The sequence below is a fragment of the Lissotriton vulgaris genome, chromosome 4_1 (genome assembly GCF_964263255.1).
Source record: "Lissotriton vulgaris chromosome 4_1, aLisVul1.2, whole genome shotgun sequence".
NCBI classification, from domain to species: Eukaryota; Metazoa; Chordata; class Amphibia; order Caudata; family Salamandridae; genus Lissotriton; species Lissotriton vulgaris.
This window is the reverse complement of record NC_141691.1, coordinates 886,057,119-886,084,858: the sequence shown is the minus strand read 5'-3', so window position 1 is coordinate 886,084,858 and position 27,740 is coordinate 886,057,119.

Genomic DNA, 27,740 nt, shown 5'->3' with positions numbered 1-27,740 from the left:
CTACTCTTCAGGAGAAGTTTTCTGCTTAATTGGACTTTAAGCTTCATTTACTATCTCATATTTTACTTTTTTGCCTTTGAACACAAACTCTTCATGAGATCCACTAACTTTAAATCCTGGACTTTAGAATAGGGATTTGTGCGCTAAATGCACTAATGGATTATTTGTTCTAACCATTTTTTAATGAGATTTCTGTAAACAGTTGATTTATTGACTAATCTCAATCAAGAGAATAAAAGAGTCCTTCTAATATCTTTATGAGAAATAAAACTTTTAAAACGATCTCATATTCTCATCATTGACTGAACATAAAACTGTTAATGAGATTTAATTTGTCATGATGAAATAGATTCTGATTCAAAATACAGCAGCAAAGATCCATCACCTGATGTGATTTATCCAAAGAAGCCAGCGCAAGAATGAGACTTTATCCTGTATGTAGTGGTGAGTTTAAAAGGTTGAACCATATTTCTTGAAATTTTGTCACTGATCCGCGTTATCAGGAACTACAGTTCCTGTTAGTCCTCAGACTCTGATGGGGGTTAGAAATGGCGGTGGCCATCTTCAATTGTCAAGTATAACTATCTTTGTGTTTTACAGCATCTAGGAGGGCAGTTGAGTTAATATGTGGTGCAACCAGTACCCGTGCTTCATTAGAGTTTTGCTGAGAACATATCCGTATTATGGATAAGACTCATCTCTGAGACGCGCTGGTGCGATAATGGATCCTATTGGCCGGCTGAAGCTGACGCATACTTACAGATGCCAGCGCCTAATCACCCCTGGTAGGCGCTTATTGCTAATCTACAGCCCATATCAGCCTTATAGCCTAGGGCGGACACTGACGTGATGGCGCTGTTGCGGAGGCCCGAGGCACTGGAGCTGCTGCAAGACTCAGAAGTGGCCGTACTTTACCCCCAAACTTCCTAACTAATGTCGCCTAGCCTCCACATCTTAAGGACTCCCCCCCTGGGACCCATTTCAAACAATTTCAGCCAATATTCGTAATGAGGCCCTATAGATAATGGGGTAGCAGACCTAGCAATTTTGGCCGATAGCTATAGAGGAGATGGGCTGTGGATCACTCCTTCAGCCGTCACCTATCCAGCCGGACATTGGACAGACTTTCCTTTGTCTCTCCATCGTGTCTCCTTCCTCCTCCGCCTTCCGATGAATCGGACGGCTTTTTTGACTTTCACTTTGTCTTTTTGGTTCTCCTGCATTACTTTCCTGCTTGCCGGTATTTCCTGACCTAATTTTCACTCCAACCCCATTTTACTCTTCCCCTTTTCATTCTATACCCCCATAGGCTGTGTGTATATGTTAAGCTATGCTCTAGTAACTCATGTTACTTTGAAAAACTGTTATTTTTTTCTCTGTGTTATACTAGGCTCCTGTAACTTGATGTAATTTTGTAACTCGCTAATCCTCATGTGAAGTGCTCTGATACCTCAGGGTCTAGCCAGCGCTATATAAAACTCTGCAAATAAATAAATAAGCATTCCGGAAGCCAAGTTGTTTTGGAGCAAAACAAACTTTGAAAGGTTTCTTGAATCAGACTTTTATAGCCAAAGCCTTTGGGCACTATTTAGAATGTTTTTGAACCAGAAACGTTTTGTGAAAGAAAAGAAAGGATTTTATTGTCTACACATCAGTGATTATGCTATGTGGATATAATGTGTACAGAAGGCACAGATTATGTAATTAGCAGACAATACATGTGCCAATCAAAGTAGGAATTATAGAATATTAGTGAATGTAAATTACTTTTCAGTTACACCAAATACAAGATCAGAACTTACACTAATCAATATCTGAATTTAGAGATAGTTATTTTAAGTGGGTCGAAGTTTAATCAGTGTTTCAATAGTCATACATATCTTGTTTATTTCAGTTTCAGGAAAATTGTCTTCATACAAAGCAGACAGAGCCGGTTAACACAGAGATATCCCCAAGGTGCATCATTTCACCATAAACATTAGATGCAGAATGTTTATAGCCAATTATGTAAAGCTTTAGTTTTTGCCTCTAGCCATCTATATCACCCTGCAGACATCCATGCCCTACAGTGTAACCAGTCTCAGAGCAATATCCTTTTCATCCTATTTCCCTGCTATCTCACTTATCATGCTTACTTTGTTGAGTAGTGTTTGTGGTAAGAGGTAGAAAAATGCAATACTTCTGTTGGGGCCGGAGCACACAGTTAGTGCTTTCTGATATTTCTCCAAAATAATAAATATAACCCACTACTAATTATTAAGAACAAGACACACTGTGATTATATAGATGAACGTTACCTTAGGAAAGCGGCATTTTACATTCACAACTCCTATCTGGTTTGAGAATTTTGCAGTAGAAGATATGTAAATAGATATAAATTAGTGTTTTGTACTGCTGTACTCTTAAAGTCGTCTGTATTAGTATCTGCTGCAAACATCCAACTCAAATTCCTTCCGCTGGAAAATGATTGTTCCTATATTTTTCTATAATTGTGTTTGCAGCAAGGAAGGTAATTGTTGCAAATAAACAGCAACCCAATCTCTAACTTCTTTCTTTCAGTACTGTAGTGGAAACTATTTCAGAATCCTCTCAGGCGGAAGGAAAGTTTAATACAGGCTGACTGCCTGGACCTAAAAAATGTGCAAGATATTTTATACACTATTTGGCAGTGGGATTGAGCCTAACTTCCTGGCATTGTGCATTTAACCTGGAGTTGACCTGAAACTCTGTGATCATTGCTTGAACTTGGTCATTGCAAATCTGGTAACCTCATCCCCACCAGGCCTTGCAGCAGACGCGCCTCCAACGTTTCTTCACACCAGGAGGCACATAAATGCAGTTCGGGGCTCCCACAGCGCGGAAGCCCTTCATTGCAAATGCAGGCATTCCATCCCCCACCAGGCCTTGGGGCAGACGTGCCTCCAACGTTTCACCGCACCAGGAGGCGCTTAAAGGCAGTTTGGGGCTCCCGCAGCATGGGACGCATGCAGACTCGCACGGGCCAAGGGTGGGCCCGTCCATGTCCGTCATAGCCCAGAAGAGGCTAGACTGGGCAATTCTCTGAGAGAGGATCGAAGGAAGCCTGCAAGAAGAAGACGAAGAAGAAAACTCAGATTTTAAGCCCAGTTGCTCGGGAAGGGATACTAGACCGTATTACACACACAAGGGGGGTGGAGAGCAAAAGACAAAACTAAACAGACAAACTCATCTGTTTGAAAAAATTGCCCTCACTCACATACCAAAGTATATGACATGCTTCATCATAGGGCCTGCTTACAATACGCCCTGGTGTAGCCACACACAGGGCGGAGCATAAGGGAGGGGAAAAAATAATAAATTCCACACAACACAACGTACGACCATGAAACTCAATATATAAAAGACGTAACATATAGTGTGAAAAAGCAGTGCCAATCACCAAGTGGCTCAAAATAGTAGTGCGACAAAAAAGGGTGCAGTTAATTGGAAGTGGTTTACAACTAGTTTAAGGGTACCAACCAAAACATTTTTTATTATTCTCAGGTTCCCTCAACAGGGTTAAAAAGGAAAAAGGATGGGTAATGATGTTTCTCAAGACTTTCCTCCTATTACTGCTGTGGTCAACATGTTTCGACCGACTTACTGTGCCTCGAAAGGTCACCCCGGTCTTCTTCAGGACTGATGTCGCTTCCAGTACCACTTATGGCCCCACCATATTCCGATTATTGCGCCTTGAAGTACGAGCCGGTCTACCTAGATCCTAGCTCCTCTTGTCACGTGTGGAGAATGTTCCCAATAGTCAGGGAGAACATTAACTAGTAAAGGAAAGAAAGAGACAGTATAGACGTGCTATACTCCCAGATAATCTCTTCTCATCCCCATACTTCAGAAAACATCTGAAAACATCTGTTGAAGTTTCCTGTATTCCCTGTTAGGTCAGCGAGGTGAATGTGCACCCTTTTGCCCTTCTATCCCGGGTCTAAGAATAATCCCTCGGGTCTCGAAGTCCAACACACTCGTTAAGTAGTATTGCCAATATTTACATAAAACGCTGCATGTGTCCATACACACCACAAGTCACCTGGTTTCTCCCAAATCACATACATCTCCCAGTCGCATCGCTTAAAAAATCGGGCGTAAACACATGTACCTGCATCAGTACTCACCGAGTTTATATGATATATAAACTCGAATTGGTGTCTGGCAGGAGGGTATCCCAGGAACACAACCTATATCACATTGATGGAAAAAAGAAAGAAGGAGGATATAGGGGTCAGCCCCGTTTACAAAATGTCGGACTGGTAGTCTAGTCCGTGCCGGTAAAAGCAGACCTACATATTAATGACCTTAAGAGCCTAGCGTAATTGTCTGTGATCCCCCTTCCCCCCTCCCTCTCTGCCAACTCCTTACTATTCCGTAGGCTTGCCCTGCCAAATCGGCCTGCTTTCTGAAACACCGTGAAGACAGCATCCGGGCGGTGTTCTCAAGCTTAAATGGCCTATTCACTTCCTGCATTGCGTTCCCTGATGTCTCACGTGAACCGCCGACCCGGGGTGTCATGACGTACTGGAAGGAACGGAAGTGGGAATGATGGGAGATGTGGTTTGTAGTTTTACCAGATTGCCGATGGAAGGAATACAATTCCGCTAGCAAAGAGGGCAAAAGATAAAAACGGAACGGTGTGCACTAAATAGAAGGTGCTATAAATCGTTCTCACATTTTACTTTAAATGATGGAAAATTAAATTCGCTAAGTGGCGAATGGGGGGCCTATCATTCCGCTATCACGAGGTGCGGATTGTCATAAAAGACAGGTCATATAAACATTAGTAGTCAATCTATCCTCCTACCCCTTGTCTCCACTACAAGAACGGGTTCTTAACAAGGGATTGGGATTCGTTCCAACCAATCACCCTGATCTTTTTAAACTCCGACAGGATCTGGCCAATTTCTTTCATAACAGGAACCCCGAGAGGGACCTAAAGGGGACACGCCTTTTTGTCCTAAGTCTACCTTTACCCCACAGTTGACAGTACTCCCTCCACAGATAGCTGCATTCGAGCAGGCAGTGGTCCATGATTTGAAAACTTCCAACTTGACACAACATCACCATTTTTCAAATCTCTCGAATTGTGAGAGACAGGCACTCAAGGAACTGGCGGACAACAAAGAAATTATTTTGAAACCGGCAGACAAAGGCGGTGCCACGGTAATTCTGGATCTAGAAGCTTACCGGTTAGAATGCATCCGACTGTTGTCCGACCCGAGAACTTATCGGAGATTGATGGAGGACCCTACTGACCTGATCATGAGGGAGATTACGACCATGGTGGAAGAGGTCAGAACCAACAATTGGATCACGGGACATGAAGCGGAGTTTTTAATTAACAAACAACCAAGGACTCCGTACTTCTATGTCTTGCCTAAAATCCACAAAGCAGTAAGACCCCCTCCCGGAAGACCTATTGTCTCCGGCAAGGGGTCCCTGCTGGAGCCCCTTTCACAATTCTGCAATTTCTTTCTAAAACCCATGGTTCACCGTGTGCCCTGACTAAAGGCACTATGAGTCACTCTTATATTTATTCAATATGAATAGTGGAAAAAATATATGTGATTACGCTAAATGGCGGATGGTGAGTATGTCATTCCACTAACGCAAAGGGCAGAAGGAAATTAGGGACAGGTTGTATATTCAATAAAGGAACAGTGAGTGGTTCCTTAACTTTTTATTTTTTTTATCTTATTATTCTTCTGTTTTTAGGATAAATAGGCTGTCTAACATGATGCTAAGTATCTTTTAAATTCTGCTGCAGTTATCTCACTACGGAATCTTGTGTCTTGTCTTAAGGACAGAATCTCTGTTTTAACATGTTAAAATTTGATTTATGTTTTACTGAATCCTGATTTATATTGTAAAGGTTTTAAATAACCATGCACAATAAAGTACTATTCCATGCCCATGGTTCAGAAGTTACCAACCTATCTGAGGGACACTTCGGACATTTTGAAGAATGTCCCGTTTGATCCAGACATTGAATTTCTTATAGGGATTGATATAGAGGCCCTATATACCAATATCCCCCAATTGGAAACTCTAAGAGTGTTGGAGTCACTGCTTTTTGAGGAAGAATGGCCTTATGAAACACAACAAGCCTTCATTCTACATCTAGCCGAGATAGCCCTCACAAAGAACTTTTTTGAGTTTGAGGGCGCAATGTACCTCCAAACCCATGGAACATCTATGGGTAGCGTATTTGCCCCCAGTTTGGCTGGGTTATATGTGGGGGCCTTTGAAAGCTTGACGGTTATGGATACGAATGGACCTTGGGCTTCACAATTGCGGATGTGGCGACGTTACATCGACGACGTCTTGGTGATTTGGAGAGGCGACAGAACATCAGTCGAACGCTTTTTAGAATGGTTAAATGATCAGAATTCGTTCCTCCACTTCACCTCGACTATTACCAAGACCAGCCTCCCCTTCCTGGACCTAGTGATAGAGCCAAGTGAGGGCGCTCTGAAAACCAAGGTATTCAACAAACCAACTGACAAAAATGGCTTGTTGGCATTTGAAAGTTTCCACCCCCGATCCCTTCGGGAAAATTTGCCGGTGGGTCAGTTCTTTCGAATACATCGGAACTGTTCGGATAGAGCTGATTTCATTGTGGAATCAAAAACCCTAACGCAGAAATTACAACAGAGAGGGTACCCTTCTAGGGTCATCAAGAGAGCCAGAAAAGGGCTTATAATTGCAACCATTACTGTCTACTTTCCAAAACCATCAGACCCCAATCTAATAAACTTCCTAGAACAGGGACACAGTATAGAAGATCTCAAATGGACTGTCATAGAGAGAGTACCACTAGGGAGATTCCAGACGGATGAACAGAGAACCCTACTAATTCATGAACAAAAATGGGTCTACAGGCTAAAAAGCCACCTAGTTGGGTTAAACGATGATATACCGTGACAGTCACTAAGAAGCTAGTAGGGATCAATATTGGAGTCTGGAATACAAGAACCACTCACTGTTCCTTTATTGAATATACAACCTGTCCCTAATTTCCTTCTGCCCTTTGCGTTAGTGGAATGACATACTCACCATCCGCCATTTAGCGTAATCACATATATTTTTTCCACTATTCATATTGAATAAATATAAGAGTGACTCATAGTGCCTTTAGTCAGGGGACACGGTGCCTCTGACAATCTCTTGCCCTCCAGTACTTCTATGTTTATATGACCTGTCTTTTATGACCTTCCGCACCACCTTGACACCCTGGGTCGGCCGATCACGTGGGACGTCAGGGAACACAGTGAATAGGCCATTTAAGCTTGAGAACACCGCCCGGACGCTGTCTTCACGGTGTTTCAGAAAGCAGGCCGATTTGGCAGGGCAAGCCTACGGAATAGTAAGGAGTTGGCAGAGAGGGAGGGGTGAAGGGGGATCACAGACAATGACGCTAGGCTCTTAAGGTCATTAATATGTAGGTCTGCTTTTACCGGCACGGACTAGACTACCAGTCCGACATTTTGTAAACGGGGGCTCACCGCTATATCCTCCTTCTTTCCTTTTTCCATCAATGTGATAGAGGTTGTGTTCCTGGGATACCCTCCTGCCGGACACCAGTTCAAGTTTATATATCATATAAACTCGGTGAGTACTAATGCGGGTACAGGTGTTTACGCCCGATTTTTTAAGCGATGCGACTGGGAGATGTATGTGATTTGGGAGAAACAAGGTGACTTGTGGTGTATATGGACACATGCAGCGGTTTATGTAAATATTGGCAATACTACTTAACGAGTGTGTTGGACTTCGAGACCCGAGGGATTATTCTTAGACCCGGGATAGAAGGGCAAAAGGGTGCACATTCACCTCGCTGACCTAACAGGGAATACAGGGAACTTGAACAGATGCTTTCTGATGTTTTCTGAAGTATGGGGATGAGAAGAGATTATCTGGGAGTATAGCACGTCTATACTGTCTCTTTCTTTCCTTTACTAGTTAATGTTCTCCCTGACTATTGGGAACATTCTCTACATGTGACAAGAGGAGCTAGGATCTAGGTAGACCGGCTCGTACTTCAAGGCACAATAATCGAAATACGGTGGGGCCATAAGTGGTACTGGAAGCGACATCAGTCCTGAAGAAGACCGGGGTGACCTTTCGAGGCACAGTAAGTCGGTCGAAACATGTTGACCACAGCAGTAATAGGAGGAAAGTCTTGAGAAACCTCATTTTCTCACTAAGACATTACCCATCCCTTTTCCTTTTTAACCCTGGTGGGGGAACCTGAGAATAATAAAAAAAAATGTGGTTGGTACCCTTAAACCAGTTTTAAACCACTTCCAATTAACTGCACCCTTTTTTGTCGCACTACTATTTTGAGCCACTTGGTGATTGGCACTGCTTTGTCACACTATATGTTAGGTGTTTTATATGTTGAGTTTCATGGTCGTACGTTGTGTTGTGTGTGGAATTTATTATTTTTTCCCCTCCCTTATGCTCCACCCTGTGTGTGGCTACACCAGGGCGTATTGTAAGCAGGCCCTATGATGAAGCATGTCACATACTTTGGTATGTGAGTGAGGGCAGTTTTTTCAAACAGATGAGTTTGTCTGTTTTGTTTAAGTTTTGTCTTTTGGTCTCCACCCCCCTTGTGTGTGTACTTGAGAACCTATGGGGGCTCGGGGTGGTAGAGTATAATTGTTTGGCCCTCTTATGTGTTAAGGGCTAGACCGTGTTGACAGCTTGTTTCCCGAATGTGAGAGTCTTCTAGATCCAACTTCCACCAACACTTCTCCCAAGCACGTTAACATACATGTATCTAGAAGTCCTACACAAACAGCGAGCATACCAGCTATGTTTAAATTGCTGCCAGTAGGAACCAGGCACCTAATACCTTAAATTCACAACTTAGCAGGTCCATTAAAGGGGGCATTGAAGTGCAAAAGACCGTATTACATCTGTCAGCTTTCCCATGCAGTAACAGGTTTACTACACTGTTAGAAGATGTAGAAATACAAGGCACGCCCACTGGTCTAGGCAGTGGAGCATAAAAAGAGGGCATAGAGGCTACTATATGTCAAAATACAGACTCCTAGACAGTAGCAAGTACTGCCATGTATCCAAGTAGTCATGACACAATTTGTAGAGAGGGTCTATTAAATTATACAAACATTATATTAAATGAGGCGCCCACGCAAAGACCACTAACATTGCAAATAGCTGATCTAGTGCAGGAAATACGAGCGCGTAAAGCATCTGTTGGTAGTCTCTCTGATTCCCTAACCAAGATACTAACAGACGTTCAACTTGTCAAGAAACAATTGGGATCCAATCCAATATGCTCAGTCAATGGCCATGGGGGAGGGCCCTGTCAGCCAGTTACATTGGGGGCCCCACAAGCCATGATATAATAGGAACAAGGAGAGAAAATTCATCTTGGAGTGATAAGGTCGATCACCCTGACTCTAGACATCTTAGTGGGGTGGGTCAAAACAGGGTTGGACCTCGGCAATCTCTTAATCCAAATTAAGCCCAAGGTATTTTACCTATTTTGGTTTGCCATCAGGCAAATACAATCCCAGTTTCTCAGACTGTCAGGAGGATTCCATCCATTAGATGAACTATATATTTGGTTAATGTTCCAAAGCTCCCACCCAGCTTACATAAAGAGGATGAGGGCACTCTGACAAACAAGTTGATTCACTGAATCCGGCATGTGAGGGATTGTTGATCTGTAATAAAGGATGACATTATAGGGGCCAAAAGACACTCTTACCCGTGGGCCGCCACTGACGTCATTGCACTCAGTCTAGCACATCGAGATCTTGTCGAAAATCTGGTGGCCTTTGATATACACACTCAGCATCTCACTAAATCTAATATTCGCCTTAAATATAATCTTCCTGAGGCAGTCATAGAGACAAATCTAGTCAACCCACTAATATTTCAAGTAGGTGTGTCACCTGTATGAGAGATAGATTGAAGGTTATCCCCTCCGTTCATACCCAGGTAACTATACTAGAATACAAAAACCCCAGTTTATGGAGAGAATGGTGAACAATGTCATACATTTACCCCAGTACAGAGATCTGGGCCTAAATTCATCGTTTTTTGGCACTCCTCACCACCCCAGTTCAGACATGGCCATATGCAAATCAGCCTTGACCCTGTGCCTCATGGGAACAGTCCAGCCCGAACTACCAAGCCATGTCTTTACTGGACCGGAATCAAGCATCCTATGACTGGTTTCTGGCTATCAGCCTTCTTCAGCCAGGATAGCTTGATTCCAGTGGCATGGAGAGCATGGGACTCACGTCTGAGCATACCCATCCCACTCGGGGTGACACATGCAAAAACCACAGTTGATGGACAGAGCAATGTCTTACATTCACCCCAGTACAGAGATCTGGGCCTAAATCCATTGTTTTTCACTCCACACCCCCCCAGTTCAGACATGGCCATGTGCAAATCAGCCTTGACCCTGTCCAGCCCGAACTGCCAAGCCATGTCTTTCCTGGACCGGAATCAAGCATCCTAGGACCGGTTTCTGGTTATCAGCCGACTTCAGCCAGGATAGCTTGACTCCAGTGGTCTGGACTGTTCCCATGAGGCATGAGGCTCTCAAAACGGTCCAGCACAACCATATAATCATAATCCACTATGCTCTACATTTGTAAATAGGGAATTACAAGAACAAACACCAACCCTTATTTCATTTTCCACTGGTGATTTGCAATCCATTAATGACTTGCAGCGACTAAAATGGCCTATGATTCTAGAACAGCCAGAAATATTGTCCGCTATCACCAGCGTTGTCGAAAACATCCTAGTAGAGATGGTGTATGCCATCATTACCTTCAGCTTCTTAAAGAAATAACATTGCTGCATAACATACTGTGATGAGAACAGATGGCAGGACTTAAAGAAAGCATGTAGTGGGAACAACACTCAATGCTTCTGGAACCTGGTAAAATGGGGCAGGGGTGGAGTTGCACCGCCCCCTGACAATCACGAGGACACTAACGCATGGGTTAATTACTTTGCTGTACAATATGCCATTGACGCTGTAGAGGACTGCGAGCCTTTCTTGATTAATTTTTATTTAACAGACAAAGTATTTAACTTGGCAGACATTAGTGCAGCTCTTAGTGCCATTACTGGTGGGAGAGCACCAGGTATTGACAGTGTTCCTGCAGATGCCTTCTTGCAGGATAATGTTAAATGGAGTCAGTGTATAATTCTATTACCAAATGCCATCGCCCATTGGGCCCAATCCCAGACTCATGGCGGGGGGCGGAGAGTATTCAATATATAAAAAAAGGGGACAAGTCTTTGCCAGGAAACTATAGGCCAATAAGCCTAATAGACTCAATCAAAAAGGTGGTGGCCCGACTTGTCCTGGCAAAGGCCCAGGAATAGATAGATGACAATGACATCCTAAGCCAATCCAGGTGGGCCTTCGGGCCCATAAAAGCACAATAGACAAGGTCTTTTGTTTTACCTTAATATACAGGCAGGCCGTAGTTCTTGGCAAGGGCAGCATGTATGCTGCCTTTACCGACCTTAAATCAGCTTTTGACCTGGTCTCACGTAAAAAACTCTGGGTGGTACTACAGGAGTTGGGGATGCCTACTGATTTACTCTCTCTCATCGTCTGCCTTCATGAGGAAAATTTTGCCCAAATACGCTGGGGAGCACAGGGGAATAAGACCAACCCCTTTCCTGTAGAGAAAGGAGTATGTCAAGGCTGTGTAATGGCAGTCACATTATTATCACTTTTTATTAAAAGCGTTGCTAAATTTGTATCCATCACCCCTACAGATGCTCCAGTTGTAGCAGGCAAAAAGATACTGATTTTAATGTTCACAGACGATACGCTTATCATTTATAAAACTCCTAGTGGGTTACAGCGTGCGCTGTGATGTTTTGAAGATGTCTGCCTTTTACGAGGTTTGAAAAGGAATGCAGTAAAAACAAAGTTCATGTCATTTACCCAACATAAATCATTCAAGTGCAGTATGGTAATGGATGGGTACGCCTCAAACAGGTAGACACATTTATTTACCTAGGTATTACCTTGCAGAAGGAACTGAGATGGAGGCCACACATTGACATTATGGCTTTAAAACACCGGCAATTAGCTGGTATTCCGAGTAATGAATTTAAAACACCTTTGACCAGGCCACTTAGTCCAGTCCTCCAGATCTATAATGCTAAGGCGGTGAGCTCAGGTTTATGTGGTGCTGAATTATGGGGCTTTGAGAAACTCACGCAGCTAGTGGTATCTAAGAACAGGTTTTTTCTAGGGATTACTAGCCTACTCCAAAGCACACCCATGTTTCCTTTGCGGAATGACCTAGGTAGAAAAGCGTTGGCAGACCTAGATAGGTTACGCCCCATCCTTTACTGGCATCGAATCTGATGTACGCCTGAACTGGCTACCTTTGCAGAAGGCCTCATGGATGTTATTGCAGCCGACCACTTCCATAAAGTTAGCTGGCTGCATCACATAAGAAGCCTCCAGGTCAGCATGGGAATGTTCCATTTGTGGGAAACCCGTCTAGCTCTCAGTTCCCACTGAAAGATTCAATAAACCAACGATACTGGGAACTGATTGAAGAAGATGAAAACAGAATAAGTGATTGAACAACGTTGACAGGGCATTTTTACAAATAAAATCATGGTCGAGCTTGCAATCTCAAAGCCCCCAGAAAAGCAAATATTATTTTCAATTTAGAGCAGGCTGTTTGCCACTAAAGTCACCACCAAATGGACCACATCGGGTGACAGCAAATGCCCTATTTGCATTGACCGAGAAGAAACGTATTCACATGTATTGTTTGTCTGCCCTGCATATGTTAGTCCACGCATTGCTGTTAGTCCACGGGATTGCTGTCACGGACGCCGAGCCTTTTCTGAGCACCTTTGAAACAGCTTGCTGCAGCCGCCACGCCTCGCCGGACCCGCTCCGCGGGTCCCGCTTCGCGGTTTGCAGCAGCTGTTAGGACAAACCAAGGGGCCTCACCTCACCTGACTGGACCAGCAGGGCTGCGAGCAAAGGGCGGTGGACTCCACGGACCAGGAGTCCCCACGCGCCCGTTTCCAGCTGGGCTGCTCTCCCTGCCGGCACCACCCCCACCTCCACGGCGTTTTAAGCGGCGCATCTGCAGACCTAAGGCGGATTGCTGTCACGGACGCCGAGCCTTTTCTGAGCACCTTTGAAACAGCTTGCTGCAGCCGCCACGCCTCGCCGGACCCGCTCCGCGGGTCCCGCTTCGCGGTTTGCAGCAGCTGTTAGGACAAACCAAGGGGCCTCACCTCACCTGACTGGACCGGCAGGGCTGCGAGCAAAGGGCGGTGGACTCCACGGACCAGGAGTCCCCGCGCGCCCGTTTCCAGCTGGGCTGCTCTCCCTGCCGGCACCGCCCCCACCTCCACGGCGTTTTAAGCGGCGCATCTGCAGACCTAAGGCGGATTGCTGTCACGGACGCCGAGCCTTTTCTGAGCACCTTTGAAACAGCTTGCTGCAGCCACCACGCCTCGCCGGACCCGCTCCGCGGGTCCCGCTTCGCGGTTTGCAGCAGCTGTTAGGACAAACCAAGGGGCCTCACCTCACCTGACTGGACCGGCAGGGCTGCGAGCAAAGGGCGGGGGACTCCACGGACCAGGAGTCCCCGCGCGCCCGTTTCCAGCTGGGCTGCTCTCCCTGCCGGCACCGCCCCCACCTCCACGGCGTTTTAAGCGGCGCATCTGCAGACCTAAGGCGGATTGCTGTCACGGACGCCGAGCCTTTTCTGAGCACCTTTGAAACAGCTTGCTGCAGCCGCTTCGCGGTTTGCAGCAGCTGTTAGGACAAACCAAGGGGCCTCGCCTCACCTGACTGGACCGGCAGGGCTGCGAGCAAAGGGCGGTGGACTCCATGGACCAGGATTCCCCGCGCGCTCGTTTCCAGCTGGGCTGCTCTCCCTGCCGGCACCGCCCCCACCTCCACGGCGTTTTAAGCGGCGCATCTGCAGACCTAAGGCGGATTGCTGTCACGGACGCCGAGCCTTTTCTGAGCACCTTTGAAACAGCTTGCTGCAGCCGCCACGCCTCGCCGGACCCGCTCCGCGGCTCCCGCTTCGCGGTTTGCAGCAGCTGTTAGGACAAACCAAGGGGCCTCACCTCACCTGACTGGACCGGCAGGGCTGCGAGCAAAGGGCGGTGGACTCCACGGACCAGGAGTCCCCGCGTGCCCGTTTCTAGCTGGGCTGCTCTCCCTGCCGGCACCGCCCCCACCTCCACGGCGTTTTAAGCGGCGCATCTGCAGACCTAAGGCGGATTGCTGTCACGGACGCCGAGCCTTTTCTGAGCACCTTTGAAACAGCTTGCTGCAGCCGCCACGCCTCGCCGGACCCGCTCCGCGAGTCCCGCTTCGCGGTTTGCCGCAGCTGTTAGGACAAACCAAGGGGCCTCACCTCACCTGACTGGACCGGCAGGGCTGCGAGCAAAGGGCGGTGGACTCCACGGACCAGGAGTCCCCGCGCGCCCGTTTCCAGCTGGGCTGCTCTCCCTGCCGGCACCGCCCCCACCTCCACGGCGTTTTAAGCGGCGCATCTGCAGACCTAAGGCGGATTGCTGTCACGGACGCCGAGCCTTTTCTGAGCACCTTTGAAACAGCTTGCTGCAGCCGCTTCGCGGTTTGCAGCAGCTGTTAGGACAAACCAAGGGGCCTCACCTCACCTGACTGGACCAGCAGGGCTGCGAGCAAAGGGCGGTGGACTCCACGGACCAGGAGTCCCCGCGCGCCCGTTTCCAGCTGGGCTGCTCTCCCTGCCGGCACCGCCCCCACCTCCACGGCGTTTTAAGCGGCGCATCTGCAGACCTAAGGCGGATTGCTGTCATGGACGCCGAGCCTTTTCTGAGCACCTTTGAAACAGCTTGCTGCAGCCGCCATGCCTCGCCGGACCCGCTCCGCGGCTCCCGCTTCGCGGTTTGCAGCAGCTGTTAGGACAAACCAAGGGGCCTCACCTGACTGGACCGGCAGGGCTGCGAGCAAAGGGCGGTGGACTCCACGGACCAGGAGTCCCCGCGCGCCCGTTTCTAGCTGGGCTGCTCTCCATGCCGGCACCGCCCCCACCTCCACGGCGTTTTAAGCGGCGCATCTGCAGACCTAAGGCGGATTGCTGTCACGGACGCCGAGCCTTTTCTGAGCACCTTTGAAACAGCTTGCTGCAGCCGCCACGCCTCGCCGGACCAGCTCCGCGGGTCCCGCTTCGCGATTTGCCGCAGCTGTTAGGACAAACCAAGGGGCCTCACCTCACCTGACTGGACCGGCAGGGCTGCGAGCAAAGGGCAGTGAACTCCACGGACCAGGAGTCCCCGCGCGCCCGTTTCCAGCTGGGCTGCTCTCCCTGCCGGCACCGCCACCACCTCCACGGCGTTTTAAGCGGCGCATCTGCAGACCTAAGGCGGATTGCTGTCACGGACGCCGAGCCTTTTCTGAGCACCTTTTAAACAGCTTGCTGCAGCCGCCACGCCTCGCCGGACCCGCTCCGCGGGTCCCGCTTCGCGGTTTGCAGCAGCTGTTAGGACAAACCAAGGGGCCTAACCTCACCTGACTGGACCGGCAGGGCTGCGAGCAAAGGGCGGTGGACTCCACGGACCAGGAGTCCCCGCGCGCCCGTTTCCAGCTGGGCTGCTCTCCCTGCCGGCACCGCCCCCTCAGTGACCTCTGTACAGCTACAAAGAGGAAGTACCATCCCCGCAGCGCGGGAGCGCGCGGGGGGGCGCCGGGAGAAGCCCGGGACAAGGGCGGGACCGTCTGTGGCTGTCCGGGGCCGAAGGAGGCCGGGCGGGGCCCATTCTCTTAGTCCCTCCTTGGAAATCCATTTTTTTCACTAAGTGTTCTTTATGTCATTCTGTTTATTTGCCCTTTTTTTTGCCTTCTACTGCCCATGGTGATGTCTTCTTTTCAGGCAACGCAGGCATCGGCCGTTCAAGGGTCTTCTCTGCTAGGCCCTTTGGACAAATTCTTTGCCAAAATCAAGACTGACGTAGACCGGGAGCTCTTCCTGGCTGAAAAAAGGGCGGGTCGACGTCTTTCCATTGACAGGCTGAAATTAAGACCTTCAACACTCTTGGACCCAACAACAACAGCCAGTTCAACTCCAATGGATTTAATCTCACCATTAGATCTTGTTAATATTTCACCTCCTATAGATGACATTCCCCTCATTTTTCAGACCAAACCCATTGCACAGAAGGATATTATTATTATTTCTGATTCCATTAATTCTCAGGTACTTGATACCCAGCCAATAGATTTAAGTACCCCCATTGCAGAACCAGCCCCTCTTTATGACCCAGACATTCCATCTCCTGTGTTCACACCTAGCACATCTGACGACCATACTAAGTGCACTACCGTGGGCCAGCCTCCACTGCCATCATTCAGGGGCAATACTAAAAGCTCTAAAACCCCCTCTAGCATATTCTCCTTTGGCTCCCCACCTAGGAAGCGAAGAAAGAAGCTGACAATTAAAAAGAGAGCCGTGCCCCCTAATCAAGCGCCACCTTCCATATTTACTATTTCAAATAAGGCTGGGCCTGTAGACCCCGCGAAAGAGATGACTTCCAGCTCCATCTCGGTACCTAGTTATGCGGGCCTACTGGATGACATCGATTGTCTTATTAAGGCATTGATCCTTCCGCTTACCGAAAGGATCAAAAGATTAGGGGAGAATGTGGAAAAAATTCTACAAGGCCAATCGGAGCCATCTTCCTCGGCTTTGAATGCCCCTAGAGTCCCAACACAGCCTTCTAAAGAATCTAATACACCTAAGACAGTGTCTGGTACACCCAAGGCAATCACACTTCCAACACCCGGGCCACGAAAATCGGCTCAGAATTCCATATCACATGCTAAAAATAGTAATAAAAGCATCATTAAAACAAATGCACTGGAAAAACCTATGACTGTGGATAAACCCCATACTTCTATAATGCCTCATAGTACGTGTTCCATCAATAGCACTAACTCAAAACCCTCACCCACCAAGCCACATCACTCAATTAGGAAAACTCAGAACATCGTAGATTTGCCCCCCGAATGTTTAAATTATGTTATAGCCCTCACAGGAGTGCTGCCCCCGCCAGAAGGTAAGCGTGAACATCAGGCCAACCTAAAAAATAAGGTCATCTACTGGCTGAGGAGAAATAGACCACTCCCGCCTCACCTTAATGGTGATATCGTCTCGGCCAGGCGATGCCATTGGGTAGGTACCAGACCCAAGGATATTGAAGGTGACGTGATCCTAGTAAATTTTAAGGATCACAGATTGGTAACTTATATTAGTGATTGGTACCCTGGAATGGGGGAGGGGGGAATTTCAACTCATAACCTTAGCCATTTCTACCCTGAGGCTATGCTGAGGAAACCGCCACCCCAGCCTAGACCTTACCATCCTCATAGCTATGGTCGTTCAAAAACCCCCGGTGGCTGTAACACTCCTACATTTAATAATCATCATAAGGGCCATAACACTTCTTTTCTCTACCATTTGAATACTTTCGCCCCATTGCCATATACACCTTCCGTTCCAGATAGCCTAGCCTATGTAAAGACACCAAGGGATCAGAATCTATTTGAAAACACTAATGATTTCTGGCCGCAACCTAGCCAGGCACCATTACCACCAAGAAAACCTCATAACTCCAACTTCCCTTGGGGCGATCCTCGTCTTCACAACCCAAAAGACTTCTGGAATATACCTTTGTCCAATTTTTACCATCTGTTATCAGGATTAGATGACAATGAATGACTCCATAAATCACTTACCGCAGAGAAATTTTCGGAGGACCCGTGGATCAGTCATCGCACTCCCACCCACTTCTCGTCATTCAGCCTGTCTAAAAACCATCGTAATAGCAATACTGGCAGAATAGAAGTGGGTACGGATTCACTGAATGATCTAAGGTCACCTGATCATCCACAGTCCCAACAGTCCGTGAATAACGGTCCCATCTCCAATCCCTTGAGCCTTTTACATTCCCCTACTATCAGAATACAACAACTTGATTTACCCTGTGTGAACCTAGGCAGCTTCTGTCGAGACATCATTAATGTCAATGCCTTTAATTCACTCATCTCATGGAATGTGGCGGGTCTAGCCAGCAAGGTTTCCAACAAAGCTTGGCTGAATGTTATTCATAAATATGACATCTTATGTTTTCAAGAGACCTGGTGCCGTGAGGAAGTTCATCTACTGGGGTACCAAACTTTTCACTCTCCTGCCATACCATCAGCCCAGGGTCACAATAAGGGGGGGCTTTGTGTCTATGTTTCTACAACTGCAAAGGTTAAGATCCATAAATTCTTCTCTAATACACACTTCCAAATTTTACTTTTTAGGTGGGGTACATTAGAGAACATAGTACTGTTGAACTTTTATAATAACATGGCGGACATTGAACTGGAGTCCACTATGTCAAATATATCCTGTTTGTTGTCACACACTGTTGATCACCTCAAGGGGGCAATAATAATGTGGGTAGGGGATTTCAACTGCACCATCTGTCCACAGTCAGAATCTTCTCTGTGTGGTATTGCGGATCTTGGCGAGGAAAACCTAACTCATTTTGTGCACACAAAGAGGGGGATGTTGTTAAATACTTTCCTCCTTAAATTTAATCTTTGTTTTGCCAACCTGCTATGTTCCTCACCCGTGCAGTTTGAGCCAACGTTTTTTGGTAGAGATTGCAATTCAATTATTGACTTTATATTAATTTCTACTGCCAATTCTGGAATTCTGACCTCGTGTGTGGTGGGCAAGGATGTATTTAGTGATCATTACCCCCTTTCTATTTGTGTAAAAACAAAGGAACGTAATGCCAAGAACCCTACCCTTTCTAGGTATACCTATAGCGTAGATCTATCCAAAACTAATGGCTATGCTGTGAAATGGGAGAGGATTGTTCCCGGTGCATTTTTGAAAAAGCTACTCTCCGACTCTGCAAAGGATGTTAACCTCTGTCTAGAGGAACAGGCAGACTCTTCTTCTGTTATGACCGCCTTTGCTAACATCCAACAGGGGATAAAAAACTTGTTGACCCGGGCAGCGAATAACAACCCTTTACTTAGAGAAGGGTGGTTTGATGGGAAGTGCACAAAAGCATTAAAATCTCTTAAGAAAGCTTTGGCCCTCAAACCTAGGGACCCCGACACAAATCGTAGTGCAAGGAAAGCATATAAATGTGCATTAAAAGAAAGAACCCAGGCTTTAAAAAAGCAAGCGTGGGCTACATTAAGAGATGCTTCTGCCCAGAAAAACACCACCAAGTTCTGGAGGCTTGTTAAGTCCCTGTACCAACCAAATAATAATGGCAATAAAATAGATCTGGCAATAACAGGGGATAGATGGTTGACACACTTTAGGCAGTTGTATATGGACACAAAGCCAGCTGACACCATCATTCCAATAGGGCAGGTCCGAAATGCCCCACAAACTATAGACAGGAGGAGAGAGACCGATTCCCACGTCTCTGCATTTCCCATTGATATAATATTTACTGTAGGGGAGATGCATGAAGCAATTAGGGATAGTGCATCAGGCAAAGCTCCAGGGCCAGATTGTACCCCGGTGGATGTGTACAAGGCTGAACCAGATTTTTGGGCCCCCCTTGCTCACAAATGTGTTGAACAAGGGCAACCAGCAGGGGTTTATAGAAAGCTGGTCGGACGCAATAGTGGTCCCGCGATGATCCAACCTGCTATAGGCCAATATCTTTACTAGATGGCCTTATGAAATTAGCAGGGAGGATTATCTTAAAGAGACTTCAAGAGTGGGAGGAGGAACACAATGTAGTTTCGCACCTCCAATATGGATTCAGGAAGGGTATAGGGACTGCGGAGCAGTGTTTAAACCTGGCCCTTCTCTGTGCTAAATACACGCAGGCTAGAGGCGGGTCACTTTTTATTACTTTTGTTGATTTGAGTTCTGCGTTTGATTGTGTGGACCATTTTCTGTTATGGTCAACATTGGCCGAAATGGGTATTGAGGAACGCTTAATTATTTTCATTAGAGAATTGTATCACAACTGCGGGGCAAGAGTAAGATTTGGCAAGCAGGGCGAATGTACTGACAAATTCGCCCTGTCAAGAGGGGTCAGGCAAGGGTGTATCCTAGCCCCCAGGCTATTTACTTACTATATCAACTCAGTGGGCCATTATCTTTCTCTTTTTCAAAATGACTACCCTACTGTGAAAGGTCTACCGGTGCCAATCCTCCTGTACGCCGACGATGCGGCCATAATGTCTCAGACCCAAGTGGGACTACAGAGGGCAGTGTCTAAATTTGCAGGTTTTATGCAGGATTGAGGGCTGAAAGTAAATATTTCGAAGACCTTTACGATGCCATGCACTAACAAGCGCAGTAAGGTGCCTTGTAAAGTGTTCCTGAACAAACAGAACATAGCCACCGTAGAGAATTTTTGCTACCTTGGTATAATGTTTGACAGGAAATGTCGTTGGAAACAGGCGATTGAGGCAAGGAAGCTGGCCTTTATCCACACTATAGGCGCCTTACGCGCATTTTCAAATAGAGTGGGTGGTAAACCAGCCAAAGAACTGGCTCAAATATATCAGGCGAAGTGCGTGTCCACAGCCACCTACGGGGCGGGACTTTGGGGCATCGAGAAGGACCAAACCTTGCAGAGCTGTGAGAATCAGTTCATCAGCTACCTTCTGGGTGTCCCAAAGACTACATCCTCGTTTATGACACACATAGAGGCGGGAGTCAAGCACTTGGGCGACACAATTAAGATGGCCCCAATTCTCTTATGGCACAAGGTATGGACAACTAGAGAGGCCAGTTTCAATAGGGACCTCCTGGAGGACTGCTTGGCCCTGGATGAGGTCGCAAACTTCCGGTGGTTGTCGTACGTAAGATCTGTACTTAGTGACATAGGCCTCCCAGATTATTATGTAAATCCTAGGAGCATGGAGGGCGTATCTAGATCAGTTCTTAAGAAAACACTGACCGCCCATCTGGAAATTCTGAGATGGAACACTGAAAAGAACAAACTAACCATCCTAAATTTACAAGAAATCACCCCTAACGAAGGCCCTTATTATAGAATGCTTTTGACTCGTTTACGTTTTGGTATTTTCTTTCGTATGGTTTCTGTTCCAGAGATGAACAACTGGTCCTCTTTGACTTTGACATGTTCTTGTGATAACACCGCATCTCAAACTGATCTGCATTTAATGTTCTTTTGCTCCTTTTATTCCACCCCCAGGAAACTTTATATAAAACCTTTGTTAAAACGCTGGGGAGTAATAAATTGTAGGCCTGCCTTCACAAGACTGTTAAAACTGGAAGACGAGCATGTGATCTTTGCAGTATCCCGTTTCTTAGGATCTGTTATGCTGCTGCGGAAAACCATGCTGTAAAATATCTTTGTATGGGTCTTTTCATGTCTTTTTGTGTCGGTTAGTGCTAATTGTATTTCAAACTGTATGGCATTGAATGAAATTTTTAAAGATTTGACTATGACAATAGCTGCCTTTTTAACTGTTAATTCTTATATGTAAGCTCCTATTAAGTGTGATGGTTTTACATGTATCTGCTGTGCTTTTATGATTTTACGAAAATCGAATAAAGCTTATTTTACTACTAGTCCACGCAAGGTATGGTTGGCGACGACATGCAGGAAAATGGGTACCAGTTCATGTAGTATTGCCTTGCGAATCCTGTGCACTGATCCATCACACCACCATGCAATTTCAGTAGCAACGTTTTAAGATAGATGTGGTCTATAAGATCTCAGCCACTGACAGTAAATAACTGAACTTGGAATCATGCTCCTCGTGATTGTGAAATTACCCTTTTATCCCGTTGCTATAGCCACAAATTGATAACATTATTTCTCATGCTTCTCATTTTAAGATCTTGCTGTATTATAATGTATTATAATGATTCGTTTTTGACTATTTGTACAAATTTTTATCACATGTTATTTCATTGTCTTATTGTTTTACCATTGTCTTATGCTTCAAGCTTTTATGACATGTATTGTTGAATAAAGCTTACTTTGAATAGCTTGAACTCAGGACCCATTTGGAAAAACACAGCTGTAGGTGCATTTTACGGGTAATTAGTCATGAGTGTTGTCATCTTCAAGCTTGCTGGGTTTAAGCCTGTTGTCCCAGCTGAAGATGTGTTTGCCTACTCTGCTGCTGCGCTTGCTCTCCATGAAAGTTACCAGCCAATCCAAGGAGTCCTATTCCTCTGATAGTTGCAGGTCTACAAATCACCATGAAATTGAAGATTAGGTCAAAAATAGTGTTACTGAATGTTGTCGGGTTAATTAGTCCAAGACCTATGGCAAATGTGGTTTCCTGACAAGTAAAGATTAGACAGTGGTAACTCACTCTTATGATGAGTACACCCCATCTGCACCAGCTTCTATGATTTTATTATTATTATTTTTTTCTCCTTTGACCTTACAGTGAGCAGTGTTTCAGTCTTCATTTGGCAAGCCAGATGTCTCTAATCAAACCATGGACTGAGCAGAGCCCAGTTTGTTTCTGGATGGTTGCCCTGTGTCATTAAACACACTCATTGAGCGGCGTGCCTACCTGCTGTCCACCAAGTCAACATACTCACATTTGAGATATTCTCCTCTTTTTCCTGAGTTTTAAATTGTTTATTTTATTTTATTTTATTTAGATTTGTGTTACTAAAACATATGTAAACCTCCAGGTTTGTGAACACCAACCAAATTCCGAAGAGAAGCTCAGTATACCAATTGAGTCAGAATGATCCTGATCCGTCATTTAACCACACTGTCCATAAAGCTTTCCAAGAATTAGCTGTTTGTAAACCTTTTGTTTCTGTATCTGTATTGCTTGCATTGATGATTTTTGTATGTTCCTGGTGTAGTTCTGTTTTCATTGCTGTATCTAAAAGGAGAAATATGTGTTTTAGGATTCCACATGAGTTAACAGGGAAACATCCTTTACAACTAAAATTTTACAACGCAGTGCTATTACAACGCAGGTTTTACAACGAAAACCATTACAACGCATTGCGCTGGGGGGCGCTCTAGGGTAGGGAATAGATTTAATTTACTATCCAACACCTTCCCTAGTGTCCACGGGGACTGGAGTTGGAATAGTAAATTAAACTATTCAGTATCCAGCACCCCAAAGCACTATGCATTGTAAAGGTTTGCGTTGTAAAACTGGCGTTGTAACAGCATGCGTGATAAAAGCATGCGTTGTAACGTCATACATCCGAGTTAACATTCTTCCTGTGGGATTTCAGGTTTATTGAGTGACCACTGCAGGCCGTCTGGTATTCTTTATTATGTTTTGTGCATTTCTGCTTGTTTGATTATAGTATTATATTGCAAATAAAAATTACACATATGAGATATTAGCAAATTGTTATGCAATCACAACCTCGAATGTACATCAAATTCATACTGTATTGCCATTGTAATAACTGTGTTGTAATAGACTTAAAGTCGGACAAAGCTGTGAGTTGGGTTTTGAATCCTCACCCACGTGTACCCAGGGAGCCAGGGACGTTTTTCGTGGATCCTCGTGTTTCTATCTTTAAAAGAACACAGTGAACCATGTAATTACTCCCTCCAGTAGTTGTCTCTTGATTCTTCTCGCTCAAGGATCTCAGGATGGATGTACTCATTTCTGTTGTTGTGTTTCTTTCTTAGTAACTTCCTCGACATTACTCTCTTTCTCATCACTCTACTGGGCACATTTTGAAGCTTTGAACACATGAGCTTATGGATTTTAAGATTGATGTAAAGAGAGCTTATTTAGTATTTTCAGAAGCACCATTTTTAGGGATGCTTCTACAGGGGTTATAACACCAGAGTATTACTAAATGAGCAAATGATCAATAACTTTATGGGGGAGTGAGAGAGTGTTTGTTAGAGTGTATGTGGGTGTGGGTGTTTTATGTGTCATGTGTGAAAGAGAGAGAGGGAAGATGAAGAGGTCCTATGAAAGACATTTTTGCAGTGATGGGTGTCAATATTCTATCGTGAAGCACAAGTTCCTAAATCTATGGATACATTTGGCAAATAAGTGATGTAATGTATGCTCATTGATAGTGAGCAAATTCTCCATCAACATGATACATGAGAAAGGATAATAACTGAATAGAAAGAAGCACTGGACAATCATTTATGGTGGTCGTTTTTTTTTTAAAACAACTATTATTTTCTGGACCAAAACAGGCAGGACATTAAAGCTAACACAGTATTCCCCCATCCTTAAATCCCTCTTCAGGTATCCTTCATATCCATTCTGTGAAGAGAATTGACAAGTATAAAATAAAATCAACACTACAGATATCAGCAGCAAACATTTCCCCTCCTCTCTGCCTTTGCATTGATAGCTCTCTGGTTGACTCTTCAGGGAACCAGTTCAGTCTCAGGGCCCTTAGAGTCCTTGTGCATCCTAGATTAGGACAGTTTTCTTGTAATTAGTGTGGTTTCCAGATCTTTTGTTCACCCATCAATGAGATCATATCACAGCATAGCCATTTCCACCAGGGACCGCAATCTACAAACCAACATTGAAATGTCCATAATTTCTGCCTATTTACAGTGTGCCACCAGTTCTTATTTAGCAGCGAAGAGCATATGCCAAATTACAGTCCAGTCTCCTCTCCAATACCTCATCCAGTCCAAAGGGCTTAATTCCAGGACCACTGCGGCCAGATCCTTTAATAGTGGAAAGCCTGTGAATCACTTTATATGGCTCCAAATTTCCTTCCTAAATTGTTTACGTTTTGAACAAGCCCACCACACATGCCACGCCTTGCTCTCTTTCCCGCACCCTTGCCAGCATTATACCTTGGTGGCAAAGTGCATCTACTCAATTTTATGCAGGTCAAAAACCAATCATATATTATTTTGTAGCATGTTTCTCTACCCTATATGTTTCATACAAGCTTTGGAATATCCTGCCACACTCTAGGCCACTCCTCCAGAGAAATCACAGTGCCTAATACCTTCTCGTTTTTTGCATGTAGGGCCACCTGTGAGTATCAGAAGGGCATTCAGGGTGCTATATATCACAGAGATAAGACCTTTAGTATTTTTGTAATTTGGTAACAATGTTTCGAAGGGTATCAGATCTCTTCTTGCCTCTACTTTGTTTTCTGGGTGCAGTGCCCAGTGCCATCATTGGCTGTATCAGAGCCTTTCAGTTTACAGTAGCGCAAAATGTATTTTGTACTGTGTAAATTATTTGTTCCTGGAAGACATCCCTCAACATTATACAGTTTTATATAGCGCTAACTAGACCCAAAGATATCGGGTATCATATCGCTTTACATGAGCACCAATTTTGTTACTCAAAGACACATACATTTTTGTTAGGCACTGGGAGATTAGAGATTTGCCCAGAATCACAAGACATTGAGCGTCGTTGCCGAGACTTGAACCCGGTTTCCGCGGTTCGAGGTCGACCACTGTAGCCGTAAGGCTACATCTGTATTGTATGCTGGTGATGGCTGGGGTAGACTCAGGATTATTGAATATAGGCACATATGAGAAGGAAAATGTCATTATCAAAGAGGATCTAAATACTGAATCCCAAACCTCCAACAGGAATCTCGTTAGACCAGAAGTATAGGCTACCTTAGGTCTATCTTTTTTTAAACCCATATGATTTCCCAAAGTGGTATACTCAACAAGGTATTCTCCACATGGGCCATCAAGTTCTTATCCATTATGGTCCCCCTCTCTTCTTCATTACCTGCAACACCTTCTTCGCTACTGTGGGTTTCTCATTCTGCCATATCAATTTATTACACATCGTTTGAAGTTGCTACATATCACTTGATGCAAAAAAAGAAAAAAAATGTGTGTTCTTTTTGGATAATGGCTGGAAGAAATGTCACAGTCAGGGGAGGATATATCTATTTTCAGGTAATTCATTCTACCCATCCACAATATGAACAGGGACCCCGATTTCACTAGATCCTCTTTTATTTTTAATTTTTTTTAAAGTAACATACATCATGGTCTATAGAGTTGGTGCCTTCATTGTCCTCCTGAATGAAAGGAGTTATCAATTCCCATCTGTGCCCGGTTATCACTGTTAATGCCCATTACTTTGGTTTTGTAGATATTGGGCTTGATTTACATGGGTAAATCTACACTTTTGTGTAAGTTTATGATTGTTTGCTATTGACAAAGGTATTTTACTAGTAGAATCTTTATGACTGCGGAGTCTCCACTTGTAAATGATAGGAATGTTCTACCTTTTTATGTGGAGTGGGCTCAGCACTCATAAAGATACTACAAGTAAAATACCTGTATGATTAGCAAACCTTTGTAAACTTACATAAACGTGTATGTTTACCTTAGAGAATCAGGCTCATTATTCCTAAATCCCGAGACTTCTTCAAGATTGTTATTGCCTTTGTTGTAGAGTCAACTAGATCTACCAGCGAGAGAAGGATGTCATCTGCAAGGAGATGGACTTTATTTTCTTGATCTCTAATGGCATACCCATTCCCACTGGGGTCTGTCTCACTAACTCGACCAGGGGCTCTATGTACAGGGCAAAAAGAAGCAGACAACCTTGAGTAAGCGCAAATTTGTTTGTTTTTTCACAGTTAATTAGGATTCACAGTGTAAGGTTTCTATAGGTCGCCCAAAATATCTTTCCATATACGGGGCAATTCCTGTTTTGTTCAGCACACACTTCAGGAAGGACAATTCCATATCATCCAATGCCTTTTGAACCTCAATTCCCACTATCACTATGTGCATGGAACGCTTGTTAGCCATCTCAATCAGATGCAATGATCTGCACATATTATCAAATGGCGGTTTCTTGCAAGCCGGACAGGTCAAATTTAATTTACAATGGCATACAAATTTCCCCTCTGTTTACTACAACTTTTATACGGATTTTTAGGTCTATGGTGGAAAGCAAGAGAGAGCAATACGCTACACCTTGGCTTCTCGGTTTGCCTGTCTTAAGACTGCATTGGAGAAAATCATTCATAGAGTCAGTCGAACCACCCTCATCCCTGAAAAAATTGAAGTGTTCTATTATTCGGCCCTCAGGATACCGGTAAACCATTTAAAGAAGATATTAATAACCCCATCTGAACCTGGCGCTTTATGTAAAGGCAAATGTTTGATGACTGTGGCCACTTTTTTCTTAGGTATTTCTTTGTCTTGTTACACCCTCAAAGCTTGTGACAGACAAGGTATCATAATTCTTGATCAAAAGTTGTTTATTGCCTCACGGGTAAGATTGTGAGTCAAGTAGATTGTAATATTTTCTAGGAAGAGGTCCCTTATTTCCGCCTCACTTTTGGACAAATTAACGATGAACAATCATACGATAGGAATGCGTGTGGAATCCATTGCTCGTCTTAGGTGGTTTGCCAGAATAATATCCGCTTTATTATTTATTTATAGAATTTCTGCTTTAACAGAAACAACACTTTCTCTGATCTCTCTGTCTGTAAAATATCCAACTGTCTGCAGATTTTCATATTTACCTCATGAGGGAAAGATACTTTTTATCCCTATACTGTACCTACTTCTCCCTCACGTCAGTCTCTAATTTCTCTTTTGTGAGAGACAACATGCATTTTTGTCTGCATGGCAACTACTTTGCCCCTAATTATTGCCTTAAAGACATCCCAGAGGGCAATACATGAGGAATAATCAGCGTGATTGATCTATTCAGCCTCGCCATTCTGCTCCTGTTC